Below are 12,801 nucleotides of genomic sequence, written 5' to 3' on the forward strand. Positions count from 1 at the left end.
TGCCATACGACCAAATTTTACGAAAAGTTTACCCAGGGTACTTGTATTTGTATGAATGAATGACACTGTGGGTGTATATGGTTTACGTAGATTAAAGGGAGCTTACTAAAGAAGCAGTTCATTTGAGCATAACAGTTTACTAAAGGGATGTCAGTAGCCATTTTATCGAAGGGTAAAGCGTTAGCACTTAAATTCAGAGTAGAAATAGTGGCATAGATTTAGCAGTTACAGTGACAAGAAGGTACAGCAGAGAGATTAAATATACACATTTTAAGTTCTAGCTGTAGACGAACTTAACAGAAGATGCTGCCCAGTGATTCAAAGTGACATCCTGTGGAACGTCACATCTCCTGTGGAGAGCATCTTACATTGAATGAGCTCTGAAGGGACCTGCGGCCGTTCGTGTTCAGCAGGCCGCAATTAATGTGTAACCCTACAGTTCCTGAGCTATGCACTCACTGATTGCATCTCAACTTATGATAGTGTCGTCAGTATCTCAGTCTCACCATAATATTTGGCAAATCTGGAAAACGTTGGAAGACCTTCACACTGTATTACAAAGTGCATCCGCCCTAACTTCCCCAAGTCGCGTAGTATACCAACTCATTCATTGCCAAGACCTCCTTCCAGGCTTCAAACACTTTTGGATTCATTACATTAACCGGTTGGACACAGGGTATATTGAAGTCTCTTCCATATTGAACATGATAATTTTCATACACCACAAACGTCCCCATATAATCCACGATTACATTACGACTGTGTGTAAAATCATTTAAGTAGTTTCAAAAATCTTAGAAAATCCTTCATCAAAGCATATTTTAAAATTTAAATTATTTCATTTGTTTTATTTAGAACTTCATACTTGATTCCTTTAGTGATGTGGCGTTTTTATCAATGCCAGAACGCCCCATTCTTGGAGAAATGAAATTACAATATGGAAAAATGCTTACGCTCGTCTATAATTCATTGTTTCCCTTGGATCGCCCCACTAGCAGAATCGGACACTGGCTGGGTTCTTTATATATAGGGGAGAGTGTTAGATATAGAGGGTTATGTTCATTATATGTTTCGCTCGGTACTTCCGTCTAGTAATTGATTTTAGAATCACACGAAGGAATGCTTACTCGACACCGCCATAAGCTGTTTCCGCAGTTTTCCTTGTCGTTCTACACGACGTTGTGTTTCGTGCTGCATTTCAAAATGCTACACCATTTAAGTCCTATAATACGCAAGTATGCGAAACTGAAGAACGAAAATAACTTTCGCATGATATGTCACTGCTAAGCAACAACTCAATGAAACTTGAGTCATATACAGAACGAACTCCTACAGTATAGTACAGTACAGTACAGTACAGTAGGTAACAGAAAGAAATACGCAATGAGACACACATTTCGATTGAAATTCACTAAGAAATTTCACACACTCACAAGACTAAAAAGAAGAAAATATTACTTAAATAAAAACAAATTTACAATACACTGCGAAAATTTTTCTTGTGAATTTTTAATGTCTGTGACAATACTTGTTAGATTTAAGCAACAAATGAAGATAATAAGTAGGAGGTGAACTATTTGTGCATCAGTTATGTACTGAATGTGCCCCACGTTTACGTTATAAAAATTACATGTATTGTCATACGTACGAGGGGCGTCCAGAAAGTAAGCTCCGATCGGTCGCGAAATGGAAACGACTAAGAAAATCCGATAAAGCTTTGCACAGATGTGTTGGGTAGTGTCTCTAGTATAACCCCAGTTAGCATCACGTTGCTCTTCTCATTTCTGAGCTCGCAGTGAGTGCGTAAAGATGTCTAGAAAATAGTGTCTGCCGCCAAGTACGAGGGCCTGGTGAGAAATTTCGCCTGAAGCTATGCAGCTAACATTACATAACTGTCGTGCTGTTTCGTCTTCACGACAATTCTCAGCCGCATTCTGCAGGGGCAATGAAGATGCTCCTGCATCGTTTTCAAATGGAAATGTTAGATTACCCACAATACAGTCCGCAATTGTCTCCCCCTGAGTTTCATCTCTGGCCACATGAACCGCTGTCTTTGAAGACAACATTTTGACACAGACAACGAGGTGTAGGCCAGCGTGGAGAATTGGCGGAAAGCACTGGCGGCTGCCATCTATGATGAGGCTATTGAAAAGTTGGTACAACGCTATGACAAAAGTCTAAGTCAGAACGGCGACTACGTAGAGAAGTAGCTGAAAAGTGTAGCTAATTGTTACAAGTAAAACATTTCTGATGTTCACTGTGGTTTCAATTTGGCAATCAATCGGAGCTTACTTTCTGAATAGGCCTCGTATTATAAATTCACAAAGATATATTTTTGGGGCAGTCTGTATATTTGTCATTTATTTAGTTATTTGGTTACTTATTTAGTTTCATGTTGCGTAGACCATTTGCAAAATAAATCATAATGATGTAGATTGAGTGATTTTAAACTCACATTGCAAATTAATTTGTAAGTATGGGTACATGCTGATATGAGATACTAATTCCTACCCACTACCTTTTACACATTACAGTTATAGAAATTCCCCTATGGAAGAGAAGCAGTTGTCAGGGAGAAACTATTTTAATTTGGCTTCAAATTTTACTTTGCTGTCAGCCAGACTTTTTATACTAAAGACTACCTTAATGTGGAGTAAAGAATATCATTTTCTCTTCTGGTATTGTAGTTGTATACGTAAGTGTTTGTTTTGAACTGCAGTGGATTACTTACAATATACTTCATGAGGGGAGAAATGAACTGTGGACCAGTACTCAGAACACACAAGTTCTTAAACAGAAGTCTACAAGAGGATCATGGGTGGGCATCACATATTATTCTGACAGCATGTATTTTAACAACTGAGACTTACTTTCGTAAATATAATTACCGCAGATTATTTTTTATATGACATTATTTGATCAAAATATGCAGAATACTTCAACTTACTGATTTGTCTCTAGGCAAGAATTGCAATGATTGTAATTGCAAATTTGGCTGAACTAAGTCGTCTTAGGACTTCCAGAACATACGTTTCCCGTTTAAATTCTCATCAGTATGGACACAGCTTATTGACATGTGCAGAAATGAAAGTGGTGTGTCTTTGTAAAACAGAACACCAGCTAATAATATGCTAAAGAACGTTATTTACCATTTCTATTTACAATAGTAGTGTCGTCTGCTAAAGGAACTTATTCTGCTTGTTGTATATTAACAGACGAATGTTTACATACATGACGAGTAACAGCGAACCTAAGATTGAGCATAAGGGAATCCCATATGTGATTTCTTCCTAATCAGAATAATGTCCCCAGACATCATTGGTTCAGTTACTAAGTACAACTTTCTACATTCTTTTGGTTAGATATAACATCATTCATTGGTTGGCTATGTCATCAATCCCATAAAACAACAGTGTATCTAGGAGAATACTGTGATTCATACAGTCAAAGGTCTTAGATAGATCATGGAAATTATCAACACACGAAATTTTATTATTTAATGCTTGTAAAATTTACTGAGCTGAATGTGAATGGAATATTGAGATCTTCTGAAATCCTTTCCTGAGGGTATTATTGTTGCACACGTAAGACATTGTAACTAGAATATGCAGTCAGAAATCTGTATTGTCATTGAGAAACTATTTTCTACTTTTTATTCCGATTTAATGAAGTGTTCTACTAAAATTTATTTTTAATCAAATCATTATTTTCATATGTACTTCTCGGAAATATCGAATGTCAGTATCCCCCCAAAAACCAACCACGGATCGTTCTTACAGATTTTTCCTTTTCTTTAACATATATACTTTTATATAAAGCAGCAATGACGATTTTATAATCGAGGACTCGAACTCTCGACATTCGGATATGTACCACCGGAGTTTATTTACGAACGTAATAATGAAGAAATATTTCTGGAAGATACAGAAAATAATCAACCGTCTATCGACTGGACATAATTATCGGTCCATACACCAATGTCTGTGGCTAATAGTTCATTGTACTTCGATGATATCAGTATGCGACGTTTTCTGAACGCTGTTCTTCGCATCCACTGAGAAAGTTGTAACGATTCTCTGGTCTTATTTTATCTAAGGTCAAATCCATATTTATTAAGATTCATTTGATTGTTCTAAATATAATGACAAATTCTTTTCTGATTGTAACGTTAAGTTTACAGCAGTACTTTTTGTGATTTTTCAAAAGGTAACGTGGCACATCCTTGTTGTACAAATCTCGGTCACATAATATTAACTCCTTCACATACTTCACTAACAACATAGCTAAGTAATATTGATCACGTGGTCCAAACTGACGTCAAGAGTTTTGTTATCATAGAGTTTATCCGTTACCTCGACATAGACATCGGTTGGACACTAACAGACATGCCAAGGGAAGGAAATTGCAGTTCTTCAGTGTATTGTTCTTTTCCACAAAATCAGGCCAGAAAATTGTGTCATAAACTGGTGATTCAGACAACTTAATATAATGTGGAGTAATTTGTAAAACAGATCAAAGAGAAACAAAATATTTATACTTACTTGTGATTTAAATCTCGGTTTTTAATCGCATAACACCTTCCCCAGTGCTCATTCCATCCATGTCAGATTGCGTTCATCATTCGCACTTTTCTTACGTTTGTTGACTCTTATTCTATATGTAATATCCCATTAAACTCTGAAAATACCAAAAGTACCAAAATTATGAATCAGACAGTAAAACACTTAATATTCTAATGAGTAGTTCACATGTTTTTGTTACATATCTCACCATTTCCTCTTCATGGATCTAAAAGTATCTAGTGCTTAAGAAAACACGAGATTTTGTATTTCTGGCGCTTCTGGCTTTCGGTACTATAGTTCAACCACTTCTTAATGTCCTAAAATGTGTACACCATTCAAGCTGCTAATCCGAAAAGTTTAGACAACAATCCACATTAGGAAACCGTAGCATGGAAACAGACACTTTTTTCACGCTTGCTCGCTAAACGAGATACATATCTTGTTAGAGGGGCGAGGCAGCAGCATAGAATATATAATTGAAAACTCACGGTTTATACGATAGATCCGAATTTTTAAATCATTATATATTCTAGCTTTACTGCTCCACAGACGTTCCTGCTGATATATTTACAACTATTGGAAATTTCACTGCACCACGTATTTGTCTTTGTATGTGACGAGGGCGTAACAGACGAAAACCAGTTTGTGAAATAAAAAAATAAGTATTATAGAATATTACATCAGTGGCTTATGTATTTTCATTCATAAACTCTAGTTAAGTTATCGGAAGATCAAACCAATAGCAAATTCATTCATCAGAATATTTGTGCGGCCCGAAAAGTGTCATTTGGCCCTTAATTATGAAAAGTGTGAGGTCATCCACATGAGTAATAAAGTAATCCCTTAAATTTCGGTTATACGATAAATCACGCAAATGTGAAGACCGTCAGTTCAACTAAATACCAAGGAAGTAACGGTCTGAACAGCTTAAATTGGAAGTATCACGCAGAGGATATTGCGCGGAAAGGAAAGCAAAGATTGCGTTTTATCGGCATAACACTCGCAAGAAGCAAGAAATCTACCACAGATACTGCCTACACTGAACTTTTCCGTCCTCTGCCTGAGCACTGCTGTGCGATACGGACCCATACGTTCAAAACGTTCAAACGTGTGTGAATTCCTAAGCGACCAAACTGCTGAGGTTATCGGTCCTTAGACCTACACACATTTGAAACTAACTTACGCTACGAACCACACATACACACCCATACCCGATGGAGGATTCGAACCTCCGGTGGGAAGGGCCGGGCAATCCTTGACAAGGTGCCTCAAACTGGGCGGCCACTCCGCGCGGCACGGATCCTTGTATACAGAGTAGGCGGAGCACATCGAAAAAGTTCAAACAAGGGCAGTTCGTTTTGCATTATCGCTAAACTGGGAAGAAAGTGTAACGAATATGATGCGTGAGTTTGGAGGACTATCATCAGAACAAAGGCATCTTTCATTGCGGCAAGATCTTTCCCCCGAAATTTCCATCACCAACCGTTCCATGGAATGCGTAAACATCTTATTGACAAGTAGATACTTAGAGATAAATGATCGTTGTAATAACGTAAGAAAAGTCAGGTCTGGATGGAAACATTTACGTCTTAGCTTTCTTCCGCATGCTGCTCGAGAGTAGAACGGTAAAGAAATGTAATGAAAGTGGTTTGGTGAACCCTCTGCCAGGCACTTACGAGTGAAATGCAGCGTAGTAATGTAAATGTATTATTTTCTCTCATTGATATACGTCTACTTTCAGTGTTACCTAACAAGGTTTTAATCGCTCAGAGATATTGACAGAAGGGCATAGAAATCTGAGATGTTAATTATACCTTTTAAAGTGCAAGTAAGTTATTGAGTCTTAATCATATCTCTGTGCGTAACTTCTCTAAAGTATGAGCGTTATTAAATATACCACATACCGAAGTTCTCCTGGTAGCGCGACGTTTCAAACAGTGTACTGTTCCCTTTTCCATCGCTGTCTGGAAGGAATACGGTAGTAGATATATCTCCTTAGTTAACTGACTAATGGCCAACGCAGTGTTCCCCCATCACGTCTTATCCTATACTGTATGCTGAAAATATTTTGACCGCTTAACATTCTAATGTCACGACCGTTCTTAACCGTCCTAGGTCATTATAGATACATTAACACCGATATGAAACGCAGTTCAAAGCAGAACCATCTACTCGCCATAACTGGGAAAGAGGAAGTTTGTACTGGTTCAATGTAATTCAGATGTACAGTGATGATTACCTCACATTAATTTAAGTTATGGCATATTTCAGTCTCAGTCTGGTTGGTTTCCTTTAGATCAATATCAAAGAGGTGATTAAGCCTTATTTCAGTCTGCTATTTTTTCTTCAGTTAAATATCAAGAGTGAGCTACCAGGTTTTCTTATCTAGGACGAAATTCGACGTCTCATGCTGGATGCAGGGCACCACGCGTTATTGATTCATGAGTGGACGCAAGAAAGCACGGGAGTAGATTAAGGTTGAGTTGTACTTTGAGTGGATAATTATCAAAATAACTCTGTACAGTTTGTCTGAAACTACTGAAGGTAATGACGGAAAAACTAAATCAAGAATATCCCTCGATAACTTGAGCAGAGTTCAAGTGCTTCACCGAAGTGGCATCCAGCTCTAAGTGCGCTGAACATCTCAAGCGTTTTTTCCCACATTAAGTCCATTTCTCAAAATGTGAACGGGTGTGTTAGGGGGTGGGGGGGAAGGGGGCTTCCAATACAGTTTTCCGTAGAATCTACATCTATAATATGCATGCATCCTTACGGTTTTTAGGAAGAGTGTTTTGCGAAACATTGCAACTTACCCGTGTCCTGTGCTAATCGAGATATGTGAGAGCGGAGAACGACTGCAGGTAACATACTGTTTGAGCTCCGTTCTCTCTCTTTCACCTCCATAATCAGCCCCGAGGTTTATCTAGAAGGAAGCGTTATTCTGTTTCTCTCTTTTTAGGAAGGCACACTCTTGGAATTCTAACACTAAACTACACCCGATGATCACTGTTATTGTGATCGTTACACTTTAAATAGCTCTGTCGTATGCATATATAAATGGATGTAAGTGTTCTAGTGACAATTCAGCAATCGTGTGATCAAACAACAGCGGTTCTTCCTTCTCATTTATGCGCTACACGTAGCCTTTGCTTCTATTGAGGACACTGACGTCATAAGGAATGTAAGTAAGGCGGTAAAGAGACTATTGGGTAAAGATTTTAATGAAGTTACGGTCCGCAAAAGGAAGAACCCATTGATTTAAATGACTTAGACAATAGGGCAGATTGCCATGGCCGACCACTGGCAAAGCGCACCTCGGAAACGACCAATCTGATCGACTGTTCGTGGACTACTGTCGCGCGTATCTATGGAACGTGTCCGAATGATACTGATAGCGCAAGTAACGCTATACTACAACGTATTGGAGGGCAATGCGTCCTCACACAACGTGGAGGATGGGGGCTTCCCTTCCTTCACATCCGGATAGGAAGCCGTCTGTGACACATCTGTCGACACGAGTATTTCGGAGCACATCTTTCGGCACATCATCTACACTAATAATAAAGCTATAAAACCATTTTGTCTGATTGTTTGAACACTCTAATCTTCAAAAGTGCTAGACGAATTTGCATGGGATTTTTGCAGGTAAAGAGAGCGTAGATTGAGGTAACGTATAGGTTTTATTTCACCAAAATCGGATCACATGTAAAGGATATCCTGATTTAAAGTTTTACTTAAAACTGTAGTGTCTGTCAGTCTGTTTGTGTGTGTGAACAAAAATCTCCACAAATGCTAGACTAATTTTGATGGGGTTTTCACATAGCGTCAGCGAAGCTTGGTGCAAGTAAAGGCTTTATTTCAGCAAAATCAGATCAGGAAAACAGAGATATCGTATCTTAAAGTTTTAAGAGGCTGTTCGGCTTAGTACGAGGGTTTATTTAGGAGGTTTATCTTAGTGAGGACATAGTACACCAGAGAAGAAATAGAGGGTGCCGTTAATAACGTGCAACACCAAAGAATCAATTGACGGCGAGGTTTGTGTTTTTACCTCAGTGACAGATTTTCGGAAGTGTAAATCAATGACAGAATTAAGTGCTGCAGTCTTACCTTTACGAATATAAACTAACATTGAGTTCACTTGGATAGGATATCGAGATTTCGATTATTGTATTAAAAACTTGACGAAACTGCTTTTCTTCTTTCGATAGGTTTCATTTTCATCTGACTTCCCGACGAGGGAAAAAGAATTTATTGACATAGAAATTCCTATGAGAGTTCCGTTTTAACTGGCTGAGGTATGGAACACTAAAAGCCGATAGTATGTAAGGCCCTTTTCAACTTCCGTTGCGAAGCATGGTTTTATGTTCATCTAACGACATCGTAAATTAAGAAGTCAGTGCTTATTGGATCACCGAGATTGGACCGTGGATCAATGGAAAAGTGCCGATTGTTCGGATGAATGATGTTTACACTAGACTTGATTCATAGTTGTATTCTCAGTCGCCTTCTTACTGGCGAACGGCTACTATAAAATGCATCACGGACTTAGGACGGTGGTGGCAATATTCGATGATATCCTGAGAGCTGTGGACTTGAAAGCGGTGACGGATCACGAACCATGTTTATCCCCGTGGCCATGGGATCTTCCAGCAGGACAGTTGTCCGTGTCGTTGATCCGGAATATGGTTGCTGTGAATTGAGTAGCATGTGAATGATCTCATGTTGATCCTTGGCTGCCAGATTCACCTGATGTAAGCGCGATGGAGCACATCTGCGATGTTAGCAGACTCCAAAGTCGTCACAGAAGCCACCAGCATGCAATTTACGGGAATTACGTGATCTGTGGGCACACATCTGTTGCTGCATGTATACCAAGGCTTGTCGAACGCATGGCACGCAAAATCGCTGCTCTATGTCTCCAAAGGTTCACCAACACGCTGTTAAGCATCAGTGACTGTTAAGCATCTGTGAGTACTTCAAAATGGTTGAAATGGCTCTGAGCACTATGGGACTTAACATCTGAGGTCATCAGTCCCCTAGAACTTAGAGCTACTTAAATCTAACTAACCTAAGGACATCACACACATCCATGCCCGAGGCAGGATTCGAGCCTGCGACCGTAGCAGTCGCGCCGTTCTGAAACGCCTAGAACCTCTCGGCCACCGCGGCCGGCCTGTGAGTAGTGTGGGTGTTTCATTAGGAACAGTAAATATTTAAGATCTGGTAATATTTAATAATTCGAATAAAGCATTCCATATTTCAAGTGTTGTAGTATCTCAGTTTCATTTCTGCGCCTCCAGCGTAGAAATTTCCTTCCATACGGTATTATTTAAATATGTTGTCCTCTGCGATCTATAATGAGAAAGTAATAAACACATTTTACTCTTCGACATTTATTTGTCTTCCTCGCTTTGGAGACGTGGACACTGCCAAGATTCAGTTCCGGTTCATCGAGACTTTCACGTATTTAGCCGGCATTTTAAAGAAGTGTAATTTAAGACAGAGTGTGTTCAAGGGGGAATGATCAGTATTCAAGGATATGACAGGAACGGTCTTTCGAAGAAGAAAGTCCAGTAAGCACGAGGTCTAAAATGGGTCGTTAAGAGCTGTGAGCATTTCTTCATCTTAGATGCTATGAAACAAATCTCTTCTACTGCAAGCTCATCGCTTTCCGTATTTTTGGAGGAAGTAGTGGAAACCCAAGAAAACAATTTTGAGGTAATCATGCACACTGAATTACTTCAATTATGAGCCATGTGCGTTTGTTCGGTAGAAAGGAAGTGTTCCGCAGAAGCTTAGGTTAACAACTGCTAACAGCTCATAAGGTATACATTTTAGATTCCTTGTTCAGTGGATTTTTTTTCTTGTTTTGGTCCATACTACCACCTGTCAAAATTTGTAAAAAGAGAGCTTAAAACAGATGCAGTTTGTTTCTCGGTATCTAACAAGAGACAACATTCACCTCGAAAGCTCGAAACCGCACGAAACTGTGCTTAGAATAACACTCGATCTTTAAACAAAAACTGTGATCTGTATCATTTCTACACAAAACGTTGCATTCTACAACAAGTGGCATTTTAACAGAGAGAAATCAGTAACAAGACATCAGACCATAGGATGGAAAGTATATGTAATTTAGTGAATTCAGTAATACTCCAAAACTACGTGCAGACCACAACACATTAGCGGTAGTTTTCTCTCCTGCAGTGCTGAAGAAGATATTTCATATAGGACTTGAATTCGTCACTCTTCCAAACTTTCCCTTTCTCCACTCTGTCATAAACACGTTCACCTGCTCCACAAACTGTTCTGCCTTCCGACGTCTTTTCTGTTCATACGAGGGCAGTTCAATAAGTAATGCAACACATTTTTTTCTGAAACAGGGGTTGTTTTATTCAGCATTGAAATACACCAGGTTATTCCCCAATCTTTTAGCTACACAACACTATTTTTCAACGTAATCTCCATTCAATGCTACGGCCTTACGCCACCTTGAAATGAGGGCCTGTATGCCTGCACGGTACCATTCCACTGGTCAATGTCGGAGCCAACGTCGTACTGCATCAATAACTTCTTTATCATCCGCGTAGTGCCTCCCACGGATTGCGTCCTTCATTGGGCCAAACACATGGAAATCCGACGGTGCGAGATCGGGGCTGTAGGGTGCATGGGGAGGAACAGTCCACTGAAGTTTTGTGAGCTCCTCTCGGGTGCGAAGACTTGTGTGAGGTCTTGCGTTGTCATGAAGAAGGAGAAGTTCGTTCAGATTTTTGTGCCTACGAACACGCTGAAGTCGTTTCTTCAATTTGTGAAGAGTAGCACAATACACTTCAGAGTTGATCGTTTGACCATGGAGAAGGACATCGAACAGAATAACCCCTTCAGTGTTCCAGAAGATTGTGACCATGACTTTACCGGCTGAGGGTATGGCTTTAAACTTTTTCTTGGTAGGGGAGTGGGTGTGACGCCACTCCATTGATTGCCGTTTTGTTTCAGGTTCGAAGTGATGAACCCATGTTTCATCGCCTGTAACAATCTTTGACAAGAAATTGTCACCCTCAGCTACATGACGAGCAAGCAATTCCGCACAGATGGTTCTCCTTTGCTCTTTATGGTGTTCGGTTAGAGAACGAGGGACCCAGCGGGAACAAACCTTTGAATATCCCAACTGTTAAACAATTGTGACAGCACTACCAACAGAGATGTCAAGTTGAGCACTGAGTTGTTTGATGGTGATCCGTCGATCATCTCGAACGAGTGTGTTCGCACGCTCCGCCATTGCAGGAGTCACAGCTGTGCACGGCCGGCCCGCACGCGGGAGATCAGACAATCTTGATTGACCTTGCCGCGATGATGACACACGCTTTGCTCAACGACTCACTGTGCTTTTGTCCACTGCCAGATCACCGTAGACATTCTGCAAGCGCCTATGAATATCTGAGATGCCCTGGTTTTCCGCCAAAAGAAACTCGATCACTGCCCGTTGTTTGCAACGCACATCCGTTACAGACGCCATTTTAACAGCTCCATACAGCGCTGTCACCTGTCGGAAGTCAATGAAACTATACGAGACGAAGCGGGAATGTTTGAAAATATTCCACAAGAAATTTCCGGTTTTTTCAACCAAAATTGGCCGAGAAAAAAAATGTGTTGCATTACTTATTGAACTGCCCTCGTACATGTGACAAATGTAATGATATGCCTGGATGAAAGTCATATTCATCATCAAAATTGTTGACATAAGAAAGCTAAGCTTTGAAATTGTCCAAGGCAACCATTTTAGACGATTCCGGTGCCCACATATGCAGATGCCAATAGTGAACAGTGGATCCATACGACCTTATTCTATCAAATTGCGGTATTATATACTCTTTTATAGTTTGTAATTGTGATAACCTGTTTCCTTTAAAATAATCTTCTGCTCGTCTTTGCCAGAGATATGATCTACAATTAATTTTATTTACTTGTAATGCAGTTATAGCGACATCATTAGTTTGCTATAGGAACTGAAACCACTATTGTGATAGTCTTCATAATTGTTCTCTAGTACACTGCCATCACCACCTCCCAATACAGTGGGCCTCGACTGTTTGGATGGAGATAGTTCTTATCCACTTTGACTAAACTAATTCTTTTGATCTGGAGACTACCATCGTCTACTGCTTGAACCGCTACACTTCTTCCATTTCTTCAAAATCATTATATCTATCGAGCGTAACGTTATGTATTTCTGTGTTAT

At 39.7% G+C, this 12,801-nt stretch overlaps 1 protein-coding gene across 1 annotated transcript in view; it reads right to left on the bottom strand.

Annotated features, from left to right (window-relative positions):
• LOC126412635 (facilitated trehalose transporter Tret1-2 homolog) overlaps positions 1-12,801 on the bottom strand; it is a 203,978-nt gene that overhangs the window by 106,069 nt on the left and 85,108 nt on the right. The window contains exon 2 of the mRNA XM_050082312.1: positions 4,542-4,677. The gene's annotated coding sequence lies outside the window, so the exon portion shown is untranslated. The remainder of the gene's footprint in view (positions 1-4,541; positions 4,678-12,801) is intronic.

The sequence above is a fragment of the Schistocerca serialis genome, chromosome 7 (genome assembly GCF_023864345.2).
Source record: "Schistocerca serialis cubense isolate TAMUIC-IGC-003099 chromosome 7, iqSchSeri2.2, whole genome shotgun sequence".
In the NCBI taxonomy this organism is placed as follows: Eukaryota; Metazoa; Arthropoda; class Insecta; order Orthoptera; family Acrididae; genus Schistocerca; species Schistocerca serialis.